At 39.7% G+C, this 12661-nt stretch overlaps 1 protein-coding gene across 4 annotated transcripts in view; it reads right to left on the bottom strand.

Moving 5' to 3' along the window:
• Window positions 1-12661, bottom strand: part of Il15 (interleukin 15) — a 71930-nt gene that overhangs the window by 45424 nt on the left and 13845 nt on the right. The window contains exon 1 of one of the 4 annotated variants that reach the window (XM_036188745.1): window positions 4464-4516. The exons of the other annotated variants lie outside the window; for them this stretch is intronic. The gene's annotated coding sequence lies outside the window, so the exon portion shown is untranslated. Of the gene's footprint in view, window positions 1-4463; window positions 4517-12661 lie in introns of those variants that run through there. 4 annotated transcript variants of the gene reach the window in all.

The raw sequence follows: 12661 nt of genomic DNA on the forward strand, positions 1-12661 counted from the left end.
TTAACATGAGCCAACATTAACTCCAATGACTTCATAAGGAAGATGGTCTAGGATTTCATTGTCTTGAAAAGATAATTATATCAGGGAAGGCAATACAATGCACAGTATATGTCCATAACCACAGCTTTAATGTAGAGAGGAGAAACAGAAAAATGTACCATCTCTATGCACACTTCCTAAACATTTCATTAAAAAAAAAAATGTAACACAATAAAAGGAAATTTCAGCACATGCGGTATGGGTCTAACAAAAATTCCTAAAGTTAGTTCAACTGATTTGTTTGGTGCATTCCACTCGACAACAGCAAAGCTTGTCTCCAAAGGCACCAATTCCATCATTCTCAAGTCCTCCAGAAACATCACCAAAATTAAGCATATGCTGGACCATTAAGAAAGTCATTATTAAATTAAATTGACAGAAATTCTGGCTCTGAAAAATGCAAAGAGAAATGATACAAGAAATTTTCAATTGTTTGAAAATGAAGCAACATGGATTTAAATAATCTGTGGCTGAATATAGAAGTCCCAAGAGACACCAGAAGAGCAACAAAGAACAAAATGATGTCATTTTTAAACACAAGTATTTACTTAAGAAATGAATTTCTAGGAAAGCCAGAGATTATGAACTGGGAAAATAAGAGGAAACAGAGGGGTCAGTTCTGGGAAGAGCTGCAGAGCTGACCGACCATTTCCCAGTACAGACAGCCAAGTAAGTTGCCCTGTAAGGAGTCACTCACAGGCAAAGAAAAAGGAATAAAGTGTTGGTAACTTCTGCCTTGTGAGTCAGAACTGAGTGAAAGCATTTTAGGTTTCCATAGGAAAAGAGAAAAAGTGGAGACAGTGGCTGAATCTCCCTGCTTGGATGTGGTGAAGTTCATGGGCACTTGGGTACAAGTTCTGTCTACTCCAGCTTCATCATGAGAAAATGCCATCGGGAGACATGTCATTTACTTCCCTGCCTTCATCTCTTTGTTCAAAGATGAGCTCTCAGAGATCTGCTGCCCAGAACACAAGCATCCTTCTCTATTTCTTCCAGCAAGCATGTCTGCTCTGATTTACCTCTCATTCACCAGGGAATATTGCTTCTTGGAATCCTTCTCTGATGGTGGTTCACTGGTATCAGTCCTCTGCTGTCTCAGGAGAGGTTCACACAAAAAGCTTGCTAGCCTCAGTTGCTTGGCCTACAAATGCCACAGTTTGGATTCCACAGTATCTTTCATATTACTTAAGTTTTGCTATAGAATTATTTGCGCCTGTCCCCCAACCCCTGCTACCAGGTCCAAAATCTGTGTCCTCTGTATGGTTTCCAGAAAGATATTTAACATTTGGCATTAACTATTGCCATCTTCCTTGTGGAACCAGAAGAGTTCACAGAATATCACTATCGGTGAAGCTGTGCCACTAGGAAGGTTCACAGAGATGATGAAAACCAATTTTCATATATTTTCTAGGATATTTAGTGAGCACCTACAACATATTTGGACATCTGTGGTGGGTAATTGGGTTGTGGGCTTGGCTGAATTGAGAAGATGCCTAACACTGGTAATCTACACTTCCAGGAGCATCTGTGAAGGGGATTTTGAGAAGACTGCTTCCTGGGTGAAGGAGCTGGGCAGATAAGAATCCCCAGGATGGGAATGGCCATGGGAAAATGGAACACAAAAGCAGAAGTAGCGAGCCAGCCTCTGCTCATGCTCCCCTTCCTGGGCAAGTGCACATATTTGTTGCTTTGCCTAAGGACATAAGACTCCAGGTTTCTTTCTTAGTGACCATGGACTTGCACAAGTGGGACTCCATGGACAGCCAGGCCTCTGGTTTAGACTGGGACTGCCCTTGACCCTTCTCCCATAATGAAGCTTCCACCTTTTTCAGTCTGGGCAGATTTTGCTCTCCAGCATTCTTTACAGAATTTTCAGCCTCTGCAATCCTCTGAGTTAGGCAATAAGTCCTCTTTTGCAATAATATATTCTTTTGGTTCTGTTTCTCTGAAGAAGCCTGAGAAATACATCCAATCCCCAAAGAAGTATTTCTAATAAAACTGTTAGAAATCTGCACAGAGTCACACACACACACAAATGCATTCCACTGAGTATTTTCAATATCTACCCAAATTAAAGAAGTTAACTATGGATTTCAATACATTTTACATTGCATTACTATGTACATTAAGATAATATCTACTTCTGTAATGTTACAAGGAAATGTCATTATTGCTGTTAAGCACGCAATGCCACAAATCAAATTTATCATTCTCTTTTCATATGGATCATGTAGACAACTAACTCTAGGATGAATCAAGTAATAAATTACCTTAGTCATTACATAACTGGTAATACGTCTTCCATTTCATGCTTCTGTGTAGGCATCACTTTTACTACAGTGTACACACATTATTTTAATGACCAGGACGATAATGAGAAATACAATTTAAAGCTTTAATTAAATTGGGTTTAACATAGGTTTTTGAACCTATAGACTCTAGCCCTAACTGAAATACAAAAGGAGAAGGCTTAGCGTGGAAGCACATTCAGGAGAGACCCTGATTACCATATTGCAGACACAAATTCTTCTTTGTACAAGCATTTCTTTTCAGAGTGCACAAAGTTGAAGAGTATGAGGAATATTACAGATGAGACTGTGACTACAGGACAGTCACCGCAGTCCAGGACCCCTTCCTGTAGGGCCTAGGATGCTCCTCCATCAAGTGTCCAAAAGGAGTGCTTCTCTAGTGGCAAAATCCTGCTCACGTTGTACATCCTTGAGTCCTTACTGCAGTTAAGAGCAAGGCCACAAAAGAACAAATTTGACTTGGTTGCCTGTATTTTAGATGCAAATTTAAAGAGATTCCTGAGGTCCCTAATTCTACCCAGCCTAAATTGTCAGCTTTCCCTCACATCCACTGGAAAGCTGTGGTTGGCCACCATTATACAGACGGTCAAATGGCTTGTTTTCAAATGTTCAAATCGAGGCATCCAGAGTATGTAGGGAGCCAAGAGGAATTGAAGAAAAAATCCAGGAGGCAGGTGACACTTTTCTTCTGTTTTCAGGAGACTTTTTTGTTATTGGGTTACTATGGGGCAGGGCACGTCCTGTTTAACCTTCTTACATCCCTCAGGTGCAGTTGGATTCAAAGAAAACCCAACCACCATAGTTTATTAGTCCTGTAGTTTATCACAATGGCATTTTTAAAAAAACTATGATGATCACTTATTTTTATCGATATCTCACAGTGGCCAGGTAATTCAGAGCTATAGTATTTTTGCTAAAAATGCACCAAGTTCTATAAATTCAACACTCAGGACATCAACGTGCCTCTTCCTTGAGCCCCTGCAGCAGTCCCTGAAATGTGTTGTCTAAAACACTAAGGAGAAATTGCTTCTTGAGTTCAGGGAAATTGTAACAAGATTTCTAGGAAACAGAGCACTTTCAAGAAAATCTGGGTAGCCCCTGAGTCAATTTCTGTTTACAGTTAATTAGTGCCCAGGGCATGATCTTCGTACTTTTTCTTTCCACGTTTATTACCTTTATCATTTTCCAGTAGCAAAAATGACTGAGCAAGACAAGAATTACCTTTCCTTTATACCAATTCCTATAAAGACTTTCACTTCCATAAACCCTGCTCCTTGCCTCCTGCACTGTCAATCTTGACCTGACCACATGCTACCAAATCTTGTCTAAAGGTAACACAAAAATTACAACTGATAATAAAGATGAAATCTCTGTATTTGCCACTAAGAAGCCAGACCTTGGATTTCTATTTCTTTGGCTTTAATGTTTTTATTTAGCCCTACAAACTGAACTTAGCCAGACATTATTCTCCAAGAGTTTCCAAAGGTTGTGGTTATTCATCAAATAATCAGACCTATGCCATTTTCTAGTCTGCTTGCATTAGGGTACCCCCTGAAGAGATGGATAGTAGAATTGCTTTTGTGTGTAACCTGAAGTATGCCATTCCTTTAGAATTGCCTAATAACAGAGCAGAAAGTGAGGTGCAGAATTTATTCAACATGGATGCCATAATTGGAACAGCACTCTTCACAGGTCAAATCTCATTTGATACCTGTTTTTGTAGGTGAAGCTCTGTTGATGCCAGTCATGTCCATCAATGACCAAGGCTCCTACCCACCCATGTGGTGAAGGTGACTGGTCTGGACAGAGATCTTTTAAATCAAATAGCCTAAAATATTTACAATCTGACTCCAGGCAAAGGAAAATAGCCACATCTATCATGAGGCATATTCTGTGCCCTCTTCAAATGTTTCTAAACTCTGGCTTCTGTTTTTCCACCAATATGCTCATTTTCTCAAAGCTCGACTGTAGACAGCTGTACCTTGTTTGCCATGTCCTATTTGTCTTTGTCACATTACTATAGTGCATGATACAACTCTGTTACAATTGTGCTTACTTGACCTCCTGTAGGCTGGTTGTCTGCTGACATGAGCTTTGTGCTCTAAGGGACCTTACCAGCATGGACCATGAAGAGACACTGCTTCAAGGAGCCAGAGGGCCATATGGCGGGATGGATTCTGCAGGAGCAAAAGGCAGGGCTGAAAGAGATAAATTTACATATTGACTGACCCTCCTTTCCTCAAGATTATTGTTAACTATGGAGCTGATCATTCTGTTAAAGACAAGACTTGTGTGGAGAAAATGTCTAATGTAGGTCTGAATTGTCTCTTTATAAATCTTCCCTAAAGTCTTCAAAATTTCCTATAATATGACTGACACCCATGTTGACTGTAACTCTAATAATAACTCAAAGCAAATAGGATGTCAAAAATGCTTGTGGGCTTTATAGTCCATTACTAAATCTAAGCAAGATGATAAAAGTTAGTGGTATGCACTTGTTCTATGATTCTCCACTCAGGTAATTAGAAATAAAATATATATAATGTCATTTATTAAAGTATATCTGCTTTGGGGGGATTGGTTACACTGTTAGAGAAGCTTAAAATAGTCTACCTCCTATTTTGATATTTGAAAGCACAGGATTTTATGCTTTTTAAAAGAGTAAAATAATAATTTCTACCTTTTAAAATAATTAAAAGACATCTTTGGCACATTACAAAAGGACTATTGCTATGAATGATATCATATTTATAACTTCAATATTATCTTAGATAAACTTTTTGATCATTATTGAGGTAGTAAAAAATTTAAATTAAAAAAAAGAAAGAAAAGGCATTGTGTTGCCCAAAACTCTCAAGCGAGTCTTGTAAGAGGGTTTAGATACTGTCTCTATGACTAACTCATAGACAGGAAAGCTCTCCTCTTTATCATTTAATACCAGCCGTCCACTCCAAGACCTCATCTCTGGTCTGGAAGACTATACAAGGGAGAAGAGGGAAAGGCAGACTGGCCTCACCATTCAAGGACATCCCTACTACAGGGTTAGTACCACACAGAAGCTAGCCACTCCCTCTCCTTCTCTTTTGCCCCTTTCTGGCCCTTCCTCTCCCCTTCCTCCCCATTATGTAAGGGGATAGCCAGTGACAGGAAAACACATCTCTCGCTAGAAAACAAATCAGCTGGCTTCTCGTCCCTAAAATTCCCAGCCTCCAGAATTGGAAGAAACAAATTCGATCTGTTTAAACCCCTTCTCCTCTAGAATTCTGTTATAATACCCACAGCTGACTAATACAAATTATACCACATCCTCATCAGTCAGGATAGTTGATTTGCCATCAGGCTTCTCAGCAAAACTTTGTGTGTTTCCCCTGATGGCCTACTGTGATTCCTATTGCTGTGATAAGCACCATGACCAAAAGCAATTTGGATTGGAAAGGGTTTATTGCAGCCCTCAGTTTACAGTACACTGTGAAGAGAAGTCAGGACAGGAAATTAAGGCAGGAACAGAACAGAGGCCATGGAGAGAAACTGCTCACTGGCCTCTTCTCTATGGCTTGCTCAGCCGGCTTTTTATACCACCCATGCCTCCTGCCCCAGGGTGGCACCATCCACAGTAGACTGAGCCCTCCCACATCAATCATTCAATAAGAAGATGCTGCTGTAGGGAGGCCAGTGGGGTGCTTTTTCAACAGAGATTCCCTCGTGTTGAGGTGACAGAAACAAGCCAGCACCCCAAGAAACCCAAGTGATCTGACCTGAGAAGCTGCAAGACTAAGGGAAGGGACTGAGAGCTGACAGGGAGAGGCTGGCCTACTGGCCTACCCTATGACAGACTACTGGTTAAGGAGAACCCACCCCTGACGAAGGTCCCCCGTCCACAAGTCATCCACTCTGTTAGCAGCAAAGAGAAGCAATTACCTCCAGAGGATAGTCTAGGAGAACTTCAGCCCCTTAGGCCTCTGCCAGCCCCCCACTCTCCAGCTTGAAGCAGTTAGAACCAGAGGAGGCTATACACCAGAAGGCTTGCTACATGGACTGTACTCTTTCCCTTACTGATCTACAGGTCTGGCTTGAATTGAGGCAACATGGACGTAAGATATCAGGATTGGACTAGATAATTAAATAGAGTGAGAATAAGAGAAAATAATAAAAATAAATGATAGAAAATATATATAGAAAACAAATCCCTGTGTATATCCACAGAAAGGAACTGGAAAACACTGTGTACCTTTTGAGGTTTAAAATCTCAGTTTGAATGCATCTATGCATTCAAGTGTTAAGTGCGAGAAAGTAATAACAAGACATTTAAAAGGGTTAAACAGGAAAGATTTAGATATTCTGGTTAATCATTTATCAAAAAACTGTGAACTATATTCTTATTTTGTATAAAGGTACTTAGGCTAGGTGATGCTTGGTAAGGGAAACCATGTCCCTGTCACTTAGCACTCTGAAAATCTAACACTGTGTCATTCAAAGGAGATTAGAAATATATTTAGCTGAACACTATCATTCTTAACACAGTAAACAAGTTAAGATGCTTTGGGTTTTTTTTTTGTTTTTGCTAGTAAACCTCTAGACATTGTGAATGATTATTACCTTCTCTTAATATCTTTTCTGTGTCTGGCTTTCCAGTTCCTAATCTAGTGACTCACATCTTGAAAGTATACAGAGCTGTGCTGTGGTACATTGTAGCCACAAACCCATGTGACCATCTGGGAGTAAATGAAGTGAAATAGCATGAAACCAGAAATCCACTTCCTCACTGAAGCCAACTGCATCTCAAGTGCTAAAACGCTGTATGTGCTTAGTAGCTCCACGTTGGACACTGCAGGGTCAGGGGCTTGCATCATCGCAGATTGTCCAGGCTTAGGGCAGAACTTGCCTGCAGACAGATGTTTGAAACCTGACTTAGCCACCAGCTAGCAATACCATTGGGTGAGTTAATTCAAAATATTTTCATCCATGGAATTAGGAAAGTGCCAATACCTACCTCACAGGATGGTTATGCAATTCTGGTCATTTGTGCAAGCTCCATAAAACAAGCTTTGGTACACAGAAAACACTCAAAACCATTATTATGTTTACACTATAATTTTATTTCTGCAATTGTTTCTTGTAATATTAATGGTGATTGGTTGACTCTGAAGGAAACTGAATCAGATCTAAGAATAGGAACAGGCCGGGCGGTGGTGGCGCACGCCTTTAATCCCAGCACTTGGGAGGCAGAGCCAGGCGGATCTCTGTGAGTTCGAGGCCAGCCTGGTCTACAGAGTGAGATCCAGGAAAGGTGCAAAGCTACACGGAGAAACCCTGTCTCAAAAAACAAAAAACAAAAAAAAAAAATCCAAGAATAGGAACAAGTAGATACGTCCCTGAGAAGACAATGTTCTACTGAGATGACATATCTCTAGATAGAATTTTAAAGTTCTCAGAAAGGCTCTCAAATGTCATCAGGGGATGGCCAAACCCTCACAGCAGAACACAGTGGGCAGAGATGGGCAGATTTTCAAAGGCGGAGAGTTTAAGGTAAGTTTCAGATAACACAAGGACCTTAGTGGTGGAAAACAAGACTAGAGAAGAGTGACGGGAGTCGTGCCGTTTTGGTGGAAGGAAGCTCTGAAGTCCTAGATCCTCCAGAATATCCATTTTCTTTCCACCCCACAGATGAAGCCATATTGTGTTTATTTAGATTACAGCATCAAAATAGTCTGGTTAGCCTTGACTTTACTAGTGGTCAGTTCTATGTGTCCATTCCTTGACTTTACTAGTGGTCAGTTCTACGTGTCCATTCCTTCACATATTACCTTTACATGACAGATTGTTTCACATGTGTGCCACTTTAAATTGTAGAAATTGATATGGAAGGCTGTTTCCTGAATTTGGGGGATTTGCTGTTAAAGATAAACTACCTCCCTCCAGTTCACAAAAATGTAATAAACACAAAAGGTTCCCAGGTATGCATTTAAAATACAGGCTCTGCTTTTGATTCCTTCTGGTATTTATATAAGAAATTCCATATAAGATTTATTCTTCATTATATAAATCAGCAAATCATCACTAAATTATTTTCTAGCCCTGCCACTAGAGATAATTGTTTAACTGTTAAAGTGTACGCTATGATTTATAGCAGCCACACTGATACCAGTCCCAGTGCAATCACTCGGCACTTCCGTGGAAGACATACCTCATCTGTTTGTCTCAGGAAATATCACATGACAACTGTAATGACGAGGACTTGCTATTACCTGCTGATAATATCCCGTCAAAAGAAACGACAGCTTAATGACACAGCACCGCTCCTTCTGGCAAATAACCAGATCCCACTATTTCTGTTGCCTCCTGCAGAGGCACGGCAGCAGGATTGCCACAGTTCTCAGAAAGAACGCCATCAAATAAAGCAATCTAGGACACAGTCATTGTTTTATTAAACACTGATGTGCTTTTGACCACAAAAGCCCTGATGCCTATCCAGTCTATAGACAGTCTCACCAAGACTGACTGCCATTCTTCTGTGCCTTAGTTATTCCTGTCGCTGAGACCTCAGACACCACTCATTCTGAATACTTGGCCTTTTGTACATTGTAGAGAGTGATTTACACTGTATACCTGAATCGACAGAGCAGCCACTCATTCCTGGAGTGGTCCCGGGCATCTTATAAGGCACTGTTTGCTGGGCCCCTTCTTGACAAGGAACATCTAATAGCAAGCCAGCAGCTTGCTGAACTGCTGAGAGCCAGGCTGTTTCTATTAACAAAGTGTATTTGCTAGTTGGCATAGTAAACTGCTGAGCTCCTGTGTGACGAATGTGGCTGCTGGTTCCCTCTCCCTGTCCTGGACAGCTGAGTCTATACTGTCAACTTTTACTAAGGGTGGTGTGCAATTATCTGGGGGAGAGACTTTAGAGCACTGGCCCTCATGACAAGGACTTAATTTATAATTATATCTTCTCTCCATTGGCCTCATTAACTAATCTTGTTCAAGTGGGTCAACTATTACCCCAGTAAAGTAGTGTGCATTAGGCTGTTACTAAGAATGGGCATTTTTAACTTAATTGTTTTTGATGTTTTCTCTGCTTTCTATAACTTCTCTCATCCTGTTCAGATTCAGTGTAAAGAAAATGCAGTTTCCAGCCATCAGCAAATACTGCCTCACTCATCATGGAATCATGTTTGTTATACCCTAAGAATCGGCTCCTTCCAGGATTCCAGGATTGGTCACAAGATGCTATAGGTGGCTACAGTTTTGTTTTTTAAGATGTCAGGTCTATTTTGAAGGTTACACTTTGGGTTTTATTTTGACTCATTGAGGGAGGAACTAAAGGATCTAGCAGATACACATGTATAACTTGCTTCTTGCATCAGGACAATCTCTACATAAGGAAGGCTACAATCCTACACAACTGAACTACTGAAAAGTAGATTCTTTAACACACACACAGGTTGCTGACAAAGGTGACTGAAAAGGCTTTTTTATAACTTAGAACTTAAAATATTCTAAAAGTTGAGGGGAATGAGTGGAAGGAGGGGAGCGAGAGGGGGAACTGTGGTTGGTATAAAAAAATGGAAAGGAAAAAAAAACTTTTACATTAAAAAAATCCTAGAAGAAATCAAAAATAAAGTAGAGGAAAAGACAAACAAAAAATGGGAAGAACAATATAAAAAAACTAGAGGAAAGGACAATTAAAGAAGAAGAAAACAATATGTCCTTGAAAGAAAATCATGAAAAAGAAAGGGAGATAGTCCAAGACCTGAAGAGGGAAATAGAAAAAATGAAGAAGACACTAGCAGAAGGAATTCTGGAAATAGAAAATCTGAGTAAACAAACAGGAACTTCAGAGGCAAGTATAACCAACAGAATGCAAGAGATGGAAGAGAGGATCTCTGGTGTTGAAGATACGTTAGAAGAAATAGATTCATCAGTCAAAGAAAACACTAAAACCAACAAAGTCATGACCCAAAATGTCCAAGAAATTCGGGACACCATGAAAAGACCAAACCTACAAATAATAGGGATAGAGGAAGAAGAATACCAACTCAAAGGCACAGAAAATATATTTAACAAGATCATAGAAGAAAACTTTCCCCACTTAAAGTACAAAATGCCTATGAAGATACAAAAAGCCTATACAACACCAAACAGACTAGACCCCCCCAAAAAAGTTCCCTCGCCACATAATAATTAAACAACGAAATGTACAGAATAAAGAAAGAATATTAAGGGCAGCAAAGGGAAAAGGCCAAGTGACATATAAAGCCAAACCCATCAGAAAAACACCCGATTTCTCAATGGAGACTTTGAAAGCCAGAAGGACCTGGACAGATATAATGCAGACACTAAGAGACCACGGATGCCAGCCTAGACTAATATACCCAGCAAAACTTTCAATCATCATAGATGGAGTGAACAAGACCTTCCAAGACAAAACCAGATTTAAACAATAGTTATCCACAAACCTAGCCCTACAGAAAGAACTAGAAGGAAAATTCCAACCTAAGGAAGGCAGATACACCCATGAAAGCACAGGCAATAGATAACACCACAGTAGTAAACCCCAAAGAAGACAAGTACACACACACTGCCACCAAAAATAAAAATAAAAATAACAACAGGAACGAACAATCACTGGTCATTAATATCCCTTAATATCAATGGACTTAATTCACCTATAAAAAGACACAAACTAACAGAATGGATACAAAAACAGGACCCATCTTTCTGCTGCATACAAGAAACACACCTCAAATTCAAAGACAGACACCTCCTAAGAATAAAGGCTGGGAAAAGACTTTCCAATCAACTGGTCTTAAGAAGCAAGCTGGTGTAGCCATCCTAATCTCCAGCAAAAATAGACTTCAAACTAAAATCAATCAAAAGAGATGATGAAGGACATTACATACTCATCGCAGGAATGATCCACCAAGATGAAGTCTCAATTCTGAACATTTATGCCTCAAACACAAGGGCACCCACATATGTAAAAGAAATATTAACTAAAGCTTAAATCACATATAAAACCCCACACATTAATAGTGGGAGACTTCAACACCCCACTTTCATCTCTGGACAGATCGGCCAAATTGCTTTCTAGGTGAGTAATATTCAGCGTATCCCTAGCATTTGCTGGTGTGACAAAAATTCATTTCTAGGATGCAGAACCTCTCTGTCTTTGGATGCCTTGTGTGAACAATGGTGGAGGGTTTACAAACTTCTAGTATATTCTCATGCACACTACCACATTTCCATTAAATTACTAAAACAATAATAGTTGGTATCACACTGAAGCTGAAGAATTCTTGATGAAATCTGGGTCTTCCCTCACTTTAACAAACTTCCCTACTTTATGAAGTAGATGGGAAGCCAAGAAACATGAATGCAAATTTTGGTTCTGTCTTCGAATGGCTTCATGACATAAGACAACTTATCTTCGAAATAAGGAAATTATATTGGAGGTAGTTCTAATTCAGTGTCTAAGGACCACATCTGGGGTCAGAGTTGACTATCACAGTGTATATTGAATCCAACTATGTTTTTCCTTTCTTTGGAATGTCAGATTTAACAGCCCAGGAATTTGTTCTTATCACCTTAATATTCCTGAGGAGAAAATACACAGAATTTGAACATAGTCTAGATTTATACAGTGAGGTAGAGTTTGTGTTTAAATCACACACACACAACCATCTTTCACTAGTTTACCTGGCATTATGCCAGTTTGCCCACACTAACTTCAGTTCCAAATGGATGCAACTTGTCCTAATTATCCAGAATTGTGATGATTGGGTTTGCAACTCCACATGGATTGTCTACACATAAGAGGGCAATTATTAGCAGATTTTGAGTTTTTTGTTTTACATTTTAGAATTAACTGTCCTATATCATCATTGCCATGAACCAAATGCTACTACAGTGATGTCACTGTAATCTACTGTTTGCAAATAGCTCCCTTGAGGATCAGAACCAGGTACTGGTCCAAAGTGATCCTCCTCCTACCTCACCATAGCTTGATTATCACCCTTGCTCCCTGACACTTTTGCTAAAGTCATTACACTCTCCTTTTTGCAGCATTTAGCACACCATCATACTCTGTCTCAAAGTTCCATTACCGGGGTCTTCAGCACTCCTTCCAAGGTTGAACTGATGTTCTACTCCTCATCATGTCCCAGGAATATTTTTTCATAGTTCTGTATTAAATTCAATATTTCCTATGTTTTTCTATGCATACAGTTTTGCAGGATCACACTCTTGCTTACTCCTCTATTTCCTATGTTTTTCTATGCATACAGTTTTGCAGGATCACATTCTTGCTTACTCCTCTA

Source organism: Onychomys torridus, chromosome 5 (genome assembly GCF_903995425.1).
Source record: "Onychomys torridus chromosome 5, mOncTor1.1, whole genome shotgun sequence".
Taxonomy (NCBI): Eukaryota; Metazoa; Chordata; class Mammalia; order Rodentia; family Cricetidae; genus Onychomys; species Onychomys torridus.